Source organism: Triticum aestivum, chromosome 4A, assembly GCF_018294505.1.
Source record: "Triticum aestivum cultivar Chinese Spring chromosome 4A, IWGSC CS RefSeq v2.1, whole genome shotgun sequence".
In the NCBI taxonomy this organism is placed as follows: domain Eukaryota; kingdom Viridiplantae; phylum Streptophyta; class Magnoliopsida; order Poales; family Poaceae; genus Triticum; species Triticum aestivum.
The window spans coordinates 263,012,897-263,023,228 of NC_057803.1; the positions used below are offsets into that span (position 1 = coordinate 263,012,897).

At 47.7% G+C, this 10,332-nt stretch overlaps 1 long non-coding RNA gene and 1 other non-coding gene across 2 annotated transcripts; one reads left to right on the plus strand and one right to left on the minus strand.

Moving 5' to 3' along the window:
* The first annotated feature begins 276 nt into the window (after window positions 1-276).
* Window positions 277-7,302, plus strand: LOC123081962 (uncharacterized). Its single transcript, XR_006438871.1, has 4 exons — window positions 277-573; window positions 1,350-1,420; window positions 2,301-2,367; window positions 7,214-7,302. It is a non-coding gene; the product is annotated as an uncharacterized lncRNA (long non-coding RNA).
* A 947-nt stretch (window positions 7,303-8,249) lies between these two features.
* TRNAS-GGA (transfer RNA serine (anticodon GGA)) lies at window positions 8,250-8,336 on the minus strand. Its single transcript has one exon. It is a non-coding gene; the product is annotated as a tRNA-Ser (tRNA).
* Window positions 8,337-10,332: the final 1,996 nt, after the last annotated feature.

Consider the following 10,332-nt stretch of genomic DNA (forward strand, 5'->3'; position numbering starts at 1 on the left):
TAAAAAAATTGTGGAGCCTGGGAATCGAACCCAGGACCTCCTGGTGTGAGAACTGGCTGTTGACCAGTCGAGCTAGTAGAGGGAACTTGGTGTGGATCAAGTCAGGTGGAAGATAACCTGTTGGCTTGAGCAGAAATAAAAAAAAATACTAATGGCGCACCAGGGTGAGGTGCGCCATTAGTATGGATGTACTTATGGCGCACCGAGGGGTGGTGCGCCATTAGTATTGTGCCGCCCCCATCCATATTTCCTCCCCGGCCCAAACCTATCCCCTCTCTCTCCCTCGCCCTCGCCCTCGATCCCCTTCCCCTCTCCTCTCCCGACGCCGCTGCCCCGCCGCCTCGACGCCCCGACGTCGGCGCCGCTCTCCCCGTCGCCCCACCTCGTTGGACGCCATTGCCCCGCCGCCCTCGTCACTGGCAGCCCGGACGTCGCCCCGTCCACACTGCCCCGTCCACCTCGTCGGGCTCCTCCTCCCGCTCCGCGTCCTCGGGCTCCTCCCACTCGCGCTCGCGCTCCCGCTCCGTCTCGTCGTCCTCCTCATCGTCGCTCCCCTCCCACCGCCAAGCGCAGGTGAGCAACCGCCGCCCTTCACTTCCCCTCCCCTCCCATCCTCCCCCGCCGCCGCGCGGCCCCGGATCCGTCCTCGTGCGGATCCTCCCCCGCCGTAGCTTAGGATCGATGATTCTGATGTGTGAGATTACATATGTATATGTGTCCTGCTTGTTAAATTTTCTATTTTGTCAAGTGTAGCCACTTCTGTGATCGAATAATACGGATGCAGGTTTTTAGTATCTATATTGTACAAGGTATTTAAAATAACCATGTTCATTGAAAAATGTGTTTTTGAGTGATGCCTGAGATAGGATGGAAACTGAAGTTAATTGCTAGAGACTTGCCATGTGCTGTGTAGTTTAGCTCCATTATTAGAATGGCAGACTTTGAAAACGAGCATATGTTCTCTTCTTCTAATTCTTCTTTTTCTAAAATTAGAGAAGATTTGGCGGCTGCTGCTGCAAAGCAAGTCAAGCCTTTGTGTGCTTGCGTGAGAAAAAGATAGCCAGCAGCGCCACCTTTGTAGCCTCCTTTGTGTCATTGCGCATGGGCTTCATCCTCATTCCTCCCTCCTTTAACCGCCGTGTCAAAAGGCAGGCGCATCAAAGCGATGATGATACACTCTTTAAGCCGCTGGTGATGAATGCAATTAACTTCTTCCTTTTTTGGCTGCCCATTATTCCCTAGCTAGTGCTCACTTTTCTGCAGGGCTGCTGCTGCTGCTGCTTTAGTTTTCATGCCCAATCAACTAATTCTCCTTTTATCCATTTGATTGGCTCCTATTATAATTGCAGAGGATAAGAAGAACTTGCTCTGTTCTTGCTTGTACACCAATCTCTGCTTCAACTACTGCATTTACTTTCAGGTAACAGTCTTGTACCCAATGCTTCAGTGGCAGTGCATCCTAAGCAATGGACTCCACTTGGTAGAGTGGTACAGTTAGTATTAGCACTAGCATGTTCTCTTGCTTCTATAGAGAAGGAAGGAAGGACTTCAGAGTTCAGATAGCACTATTGTTCTCATGGGTAGGGTGTACGCGACGATCTTACGGAGAGAAAGCATTCATTTTTTGTCCAATTTGTGCTGCTGAGATGGTACTTGTTGGGAATTTATTACCATGTTCTCTGAGTTGGTTCATACTGATTTCAGGGTGTTTCATACAAAATACCCAACACATGGTCTTATCTCTTCTTCTTTTTTTGTGATAACTCACATGGACCTCTCCTGGTCCATTCATATTTTTTGTAAGGCTTTTATCGGTTTGGTTAATTGTAAAATCTTATGAGTGTTTGCTCCACGATCTACGCGCAAAGTATTTTTAGATTCTCGGTGCAGTTATTTAGGGGGGAGTTATTTGCTTGCTATATATATAGGGAAAGTCATTGCTCCGTTTTCAGTATTTTCTGATCCAGCACCTTTACACGGAAACTGAAACTGCTTCACTGTCATCTTATCAATATTTAAGCCGCCGGTGATGAATGCAATTAAGTTCTTCCTTTTTTTGGTTGGCCATTATTCCCTGCTGGTGCTTGCTTTTCTGCAGGATGCTGCTGCTTTAGTTTTCATGCCTAACTAAGAACCATAAAAAAACACTCATCTTTTAGTCCAGTTGGCGATACAGAAGATGCATCAACGTCTTGCTGCCATGCTTAGTTTTTTTATCCATTCTCAGTTTTCTATCTTTCATACCAATATTAGTTATGTAGAGTTCTCATCTTATGTAATGTTCAACTCTGACTAAATAGGTTCTGCAAACGGTCTTTTACTGCACTTGACTGAAGAAGTAGGTGTCTGCTATATCCTGCACTTGAGGTGAGTTGTGTTCTCAGGTTTACATTGCAATGGGCACTCTTCTTGTAAACACAAATTCAGATTTATATACTATATGCTGGCATGACTGTTTTTATTAGGCAGGACAGTGCAATAGTTGATGTATCTTGGGTTAATATTAACCTAACTATTCTTTTTTCCTTATGTTAATATTAAAATGTCCAGTGTATATATATTTGAAAATGATTGCTGCTAGATGTTAATTTGCTGGTACTAGCTAGAATTTGGCACTGAAAAGCAAAAGCAAAAGCTAATTAACTGCTGGGTAATAGCACTGGTACTAGGTAGCTAAAATATGTGTTCTGAAACACTGAGAGCAGAAACACTTACTACATACATATGCTCAAGAAACACTTACTAACCAGAAAAGGTTTTGACTTGAATCTATTAGTATTTGTCTGCATTTTCTCACATTCTTCTTGTATCTGATCCAGTATTGCTTGTAGTGGTTTGTCCAAAATGTTGAATGATACTGCTTGGAGATGCATATATTGTTTCACCTCTTCACATGCCAATGTATTTTCCATGTTGTGATGGAGGCCTTTTTTGCCTTGTCCACCCGAGAGGCCCTTGAGTTTGCTGGAATGTCGATTAACTTCCGTTCCGACAAATTCAGGTACTCCATATGTCCTATTTTCAGCAAAGGTCATGCTGAAATTTTCCGTGAATTTTAGCATGACTTTGCTAAAAATAGGACATATGAGGTACTTGTGACTAATGCATGGCCCGGGGTATCTTAGTAGTTAATTAAGCAGGATCAAGTGCCCCGGCGTACTTGTGACTAATGCATGGCTTTTAGGGTGCCTCGGTGTCGATAAAAACCGAAATGATGAAAGCTTAGGCTTTTAGGGTGCCTCGGCGTCGAAAAACCCTCAATGATAAAAGCTTAGCTTTTAGGATGCCTCGGTGTCGACAAACCCTAAATGATGAGACCATGATCTTGTTCCTTGACAATAACCAACTTTTTGACCAAACTTTGTTCCTATTTAGAGAGAAACATGGCCAACAACGATGAGGCCGGGGGTTCGGGCGGCAAGGCATTCTGGGAGCTGTCCCAGGAGATGGCGGAACAACCTCACTTGTACGAGGACGCCGCCTTCCCCACCGATCCTGAGAGCACTGATGGTACCGTCGAGGATGACCCCACTGATGCCACCACTGATGGTGCCGCCGAGGATGCCACCACTGATGATGGCGGTGCACGCACAGATGGCAGCCAACCGAAGAGGCAACGGAAGGACCGGCGCCCGACCGTGCTCCGCACCCTCAAGGAGGAAGTTACTGAAGTGGACTCCGACGGGAATCCAACGGCGCCCGAACGAATAGTCAAGGGGTACTCGCTTCAGCTCGGGTGCATTCTCCGGAGCACTGTCTCGATCAACACCGAGAACCTGAGGCATCCTGACCGAGGGAATTTGCGCAACCTCCTCTTCACGAAGCTGCACGAACGATACAAGTTCCCCGCTGAATTTGAAAACACAAGCCTCAAAGGGAATAAAGTGAACAATGCTGCCCTCACAAAGATGAGCAAGGCCCTGTCTACATGGAAAAGCAATGTGAAGAGAATGATCGAGAAAGGTGAGAGTTATGAGAAGATCAAGGAGAAAAATCCTTCGATCACCGAAGATGACTAGAACGACTTCAAGATCAATTGCTCGAGCACCACAAACTCCGAATCAAGTAAGTGGGGGAAAGAAATGCGGGAGCTGAACTTAGGGGAACAAACACTCGGTCCTGGCGGTTACAGAGTGGCGGAGCCTATATGGGACAAGGAGGAGGCGGACTGTGCCGAGCAAGGCCTACCGCCCCTCTTCGATAAATATGGTGACAAGCAGACCAGGAACTTTGTCAGGGCCCGGTACAAGAAGGACCCGAAAACAAAGGATCTTACCACGGATCTGAAGACCAGGGCGCTTGAGCTTGTTCTAGTAAGGAATGCACCCCCGTGTAATTATCTCCATATGGTTGCATTCTAATTAATGAAGCCAAATTTCTAAATGGTTCACATTCCTTCCGCAGGCGACTGAAAGCAGTAGCGCGGGGACGACTAAGAGCAACCCTTGGGACACCACTCTAAATAGGGCGTTGAATGTAATGAAGAACAAGGATAAGCTCAGTAAGCCGACGTCAGCTGGTCGTGTGGCCGGCAAAGGCTTGTCGACAAAATGGTCGTCATACTATAACACTGGTGGGCGAAAGGAGAAAAAGACCAGCTCGGAAAGCCAGGCGCGCGAGGTTCAAGAACTCAGGGCACAGGTGGCCCGGATTCCAGAGATTGTCCAAGAGCAAGTGCAACAACAACTCGGAGCGACGATCACCGCCATTGTGCCTACCTTGATCCAGGGGATTAGTGCATGGATTGCGGGCGGCCAACAGGGGCCGCCCCCGATTCCTAGCTTCACGGCCAGCAACTCGCAGAACACGATGGCGGGGCCATTGGTGTCTCCGGCGGAGGCGGCATTGGTGTCTCCGACGCCGGCACGGGAGCTTAATGCACCCGGGTGTACGCCGGCCGGCACCTCTGCAGCAAGTGGCCCCTCCATCAACTGCACGCCCGCCGTTGGCGGTGCCTCGACATTAGCCGAGCTCGACGCCATCATCACGGTAACTAATTAAGCCTCTCTCGGCCGAGGACTTCATCTCCTTGCCTTTGACTGGGCATCCCTGATGCCCTACATGTTTTCGCAGGGCGCCGCCGACGTTCCGTGCACTCTCCTACACTTCGTGAACAACGAGTTGGTCGATGTCGCCAAGGGCAAAATCGTTCAAATGGGCAACCCCTTGTTCCACGGTACCCAGATGCCACCCAACTTGTTTAGGGTTCAACTGGTTCGGGTGCTGCCAGGCTGCGACGAGTTGTTACCTCCGATTCGACCCGTCGGGGCCGACGATGATGACGTGATGACCCTCAGCGCCTGCCTGAGCTGGCCCCTGCTTTGGCCGAAGAGCCAGATTCGATTGGGGGCGGGGGACACCACCCCAAAGACAACACCGCCAGTCGTGCCGGCGCCAAGTCGGCCCCATGGCAAGACCACCGCAATGGTGCCGGACATCCCTATGCCACTGGATCCAAACATGCATATGGCACGGGATCAGAACGACGACGACGATACATTTGCCAACGTCGATCAGTACTTTGCCGATCATGGGTACGGTGGCGACTTCATGGGGCCTCCTTCTCAAGAACCCAACCCAACAAAAGACGTGCGCAATCTAGCTGGTACCGCGGAGAAGCCAAGTTGCAACAGGCGTCGTCTGCAGTTCAGCTCTCAGGAGACGGCTCTAGCTGCCGACTTCACCGAGCCTCAGATAGGCGAGGTGCGAAATACTATCAGCCCCAACACACTCAAGAAGGCGGTCTGTGAGCAGAACTCGGTCCCATTATAGGGAAGAAGAAGGCACGCAAAAGAAAGACTAACAAGGGTGCGGGCCAGCCGGCACCGAGTACGATCCGTGCTCAGGACGGGCCACCTTCACCTGAGGATTTAATGAGGAGGCTGCATGTGGTGGGTAGGCCGATGCTACCGAGAAATATGCTCGATGCTGCAACCGGTGCTATGCGGAGTCTGCATGACAGTGTTCTTTCTTTGGAGAAGCGGCGTCTCAGAGAGAAGGATGTGGCATACCCGGTTTTCGCGGGCAAGGTGCCAGAGGGCAAGGGCTTTGTGGATAACTCCATCGGGGGTACGATCGTCCTGCAGTTTGATGACATCCATGCTATGTTGAACCTTCATCCGCTGCACTACACCTTCGTTCGGCTATTTTTGCTAAGTATGGAGATGCGGATCATTCGCGACAAGACCCCGGACATCGTGATAGTCGACCCCTTCTACATGCGTGCCAAGATCTTGGGCAGCACTGGGGACCGGCAAGTCGCGAGTTCTTACCTCGAAGGCATCATTCTGGCAAACCAAGATAAGGATAACTTCCTCGTGCCTTACTTTCCCGAGTAAGTCCTCCCCTCAACCGCCCCGTAACATATGAATTCTTAGATTTCGATCGTTTTTCTTTTAACATTCCGTGTTTTCTGCAGTGACACACATTGCACGCTCATCCTCCTAAGCCCCAAATATTCCATGGCCACATATTTCGACCCGGGCCGTCATTCGAACGTAGACTACACAAATGTCAAGAAGGTTCTTGATGATGTTCTCCCCGGCTACGCCAAATCTGGAGGCACCTTCACCAGGCCTATTCGTAAGTACGGCAAGCACGTGTTCTCCCACAATACGACGTTCTGCTGTGTCAAGCAGCCGCCTGGCGGTCAGAAGGGTGCCTACTACGCCATCCATCACATGCGGGCGATCGTACGGGACCAGCATCAACTTCTGCTACCGAGTAAACTCAAAGATTGGGCCGCGAGCGTGTCGGCCATCCAGGACGCAGACATCAGACAAGAATTCTTTCGCATCCAGTCGGAGTTTGCGGAAATCATCCATCAAGATGTCCTTCGTTCCTCGGGGCAGTTCTACCTCAGAAATCAACCGTCCAACAGTGACATCGACACAATGCTACAAATGCAGGCTGACAACGACCGTTATTTCATGACTCCCACGATAGACGGCGGCTTCATCCACGCTCCGGTCCCTTGAGTCGAGTCGAAAGCAGTGATGCTGTGTCTAGTTCTGAAACATCGATTGGCTCATGTTGTAATTACACTTTAATGAACTTGTAGTATGTCTCTTTGGTTTCGAGAGTCGTTCAACTTAGATGTAATCGATGCTATTAATGTCTTGCTTTTCTCTTCCGATTGTTCTGTTGCATACTTATATATTGCTTATGTATTGTCTGTGAATTGGTACTAACGTTTCGTTTGGCTACTGCATAGCGATGCCGTCGTATGTCGTGTACAAGGGTAAGGTTCCCGGAGTCTACGACGACTGGGAGGAGTGTCGGAGACAGGTTCACCGATTTAGCGGTAACAGTTACAAAGGGTACACCACTAGGGCCGAGGCCGAATCTAGATACGCCCGCTATCTAGTGGAAGAGGGGAGGGAGCGCTGGAGGAACCGGATGAAGACGAGTTTCATCGTGATGATGCTCATCGTGATGACCGCAGCTCTCTTCTATGTGATGGTAGTTTAGATGATCGATATCGACTTGTAATGTGAAGACAAACTCGCTACTCGCGGTCTCGAGACTTGTAATATAATGTTCTATCTTTGTTCGGTCTTTTCAATTCGGAGACTAATATGATGAATTGTATTCGAAGACTAATATGATGAATTGTATTCAGAGACTAATCTTCTATTGTATTCGATGAATCTGTTGTTGATGTGTGCTGTCTATATTTTGTCCAATTATACATTTTGTAACCTGTGCAAAAAACAGAAAATAAAAAAAATAAAAAAACCTAATATTCATACTAATGGCGCATCACATCACAGTGCGCCATTAGTATGCCAAAGGATACTAATGGCACATCATTAAACAGTGCGCCATTAGTATGCCGAAGTTACTAATGGCACATCTTGTTGTTGTGCGCCATTAGTATGCCAAAGCACCTGGGTATACATGGCCCCCTGGGAGGCATACTAATGGCGCACTGTTGTATATACTAATGGCGCATCTGAGGTGCGCCATTAGTATACCAGATACTAATGGCGCACCAGTGGTGCGCCATTAGTAAAATATACTAATGGCGTGGCACTAATGGCGCACCTCTAATGCGCCATTAATGGCCAAATTAGGTGCGCCATTAGTAGGCCTTTTCCTAGTAGTGAAGATAACAAAAGGGAGACAAAGTCCTAACTAAATCAACACACAATAACCTCAACCTTCTACCCATTCCATCCATCATATCAGTTGAGTCGAGGAGATTCGTTCTTATCTATAGATAAGGCAAGAGAGAACGTATGACCTCGCGGATGGAGAGGGATTCGATCCCTCGGTATTCCTATCAATACTTCGGTTTTCCAGACCGACTCTTTCAACCGCTCAGACATCCATCCCTATGCTCGCCCGCCCTATCTATCTGCGCGCTGGCAGGTAGGGGCAACTCTATGTGATTCGCTATGCTTGCTTGCACCCCACCCCGTATGCTGACTCTATTGCCTAGCGGTTAGCGTCACTTTTCTGGTAGTATGAATCACTACACTTCGCTTCATTCTATATGATAATATGCACCGTCAGTTGCTGCGCTCCCTGCGGGTAATAGCAAGAGAGTGAAGAACGGACGATCCTCAAAAAAGTCAATAGTGAATGAGTCCGACTCAAGTTCGTGAGTCAAAGGCGTGGCGAGAGAGTGAGTTTGACTCGCGAACGATCCGCAAGTGAAGGACCGATCCTTTAACACCAGTACTGTTGCAAGATTGGTACTTTGCGGCTCACGAGCAACATATAGAAAAAGGTTGCCAATCACTCCCTCCCTCCTTTTTGAAGGCCCACCGCTCCCCCTTTCTTTAAGTATCTATCCCGGTTGCATTTTGGGGCGAGTACTACAGTTCCATAATCACACAGAACGCCTAGCTTCGAAGAGCTGCTCTCTTCCCAGTCCACATCAAGGTGTGGAATCTAGATCTACTGTGTTCTGACTCTATTGGATCAAGTCAGATACTAAGCCTTCTACTACTACTACTTAGGAGATCAAATGATATATTTCAGAGATTGGACTCTCTTACTGTGATTTTTCAAGGTTGTTCCCGAGCTAGGTTTCCTGGATCCATTCTTACCTAAATGGATGAATGAAGAAGGGGGCGAGCAGATATGACGGCCACACACACACACACACACACACACACACTTCTTTTTAGCCGAATAAAGCCGGATCTACTACATGGCTAGGATAAGAGAAAGATTGAGAAAGAAAGATCAAACCTACTCTACATTCGATTCAAAAGGTAAACAACCCCCGAAGACTTTATCAATGAATGGATCAAAGAAGTTTATCTAGCTAAGTCATCGTATGTAAGGGAGAAGCCCGCCCCTAATCGAAGAATGAAGAAGCTAGCCCGGGTAGACTTTAAGATGAACTTGGTGTAGAGACGACTATGATGGTCGGCCTCCACAGACTGAATGCGGTAGATTCTTTCACCCTGTTTTTAGTAGTGCGAGGAGGACAGAGCTCCCAGCAATGACTAATTGTTTGTATGAGCGAAGGAGCGAGCATGCTTTAAGCTTAGAGTGAAGTTGACATTCACAGGTCTTGTGGGAACTCCTTCAGTTCAGGTAGCCATAGTCACTCAGGGCTATAGTGGTAGTAGCAAGATTGAAATTGTGAGAGCAACGAATTTCAGGCTACTTTAGATGGGGTGGGCTGCACCCATTCTCGGTACGTACAAGGTTGGCACCCATTCTTGGTTAAGATGGGAAATCCTATAGGGGTAGAAATGCTACATGAAAAAAATCTGCTCTTGTTGTATTATGAATTGAAAGTAAGTCAACTCCTTCCTCTTAGAGCAACTTGTAGCAGCTGTGACTACTCTTTCTATTTGAATTGAATGTCAGCAAATCACTTGTTTCACTAATGTGACTAGTCTTGACTGTAGGTTTTTTCTTTCTATAGAGAAGGTGACTGCACTAGACATGCTTATTAAAGGTTTGCTTGGTGGCTTCCTTGCTTGACAAGCTTTCTTGTTGATTGGCTTGGTCTGCTAGTTCCCGGAAATCGCTTCTTGTATGTCTTAAATAGCAGAACCTACTCTTTCTTCAAAGAATGTAGCATACCTAATAAATGATTTCTCTAACGAGTCAAATCTGTTGTGAAATAAGCAAATGCGCGGACCGCTTCTTCTACCCTTCTCTTATTCGCATTTCCTGCTTACTATTGAAAGAAAAGTTGTTACTGCTGCATATTACCTTTTTGCTCTAATTCAAGCGAGTAAAGGCGCAACTTCCTCATCTTTTCTTTATAGTTTGATATAATATAGAATTGGATTTTGCTTTCCTTCAAGGAGCTCTAGCTCTCTTGCTGGTCCACCAGTTCATACTATTAATGAAACCTCTTTA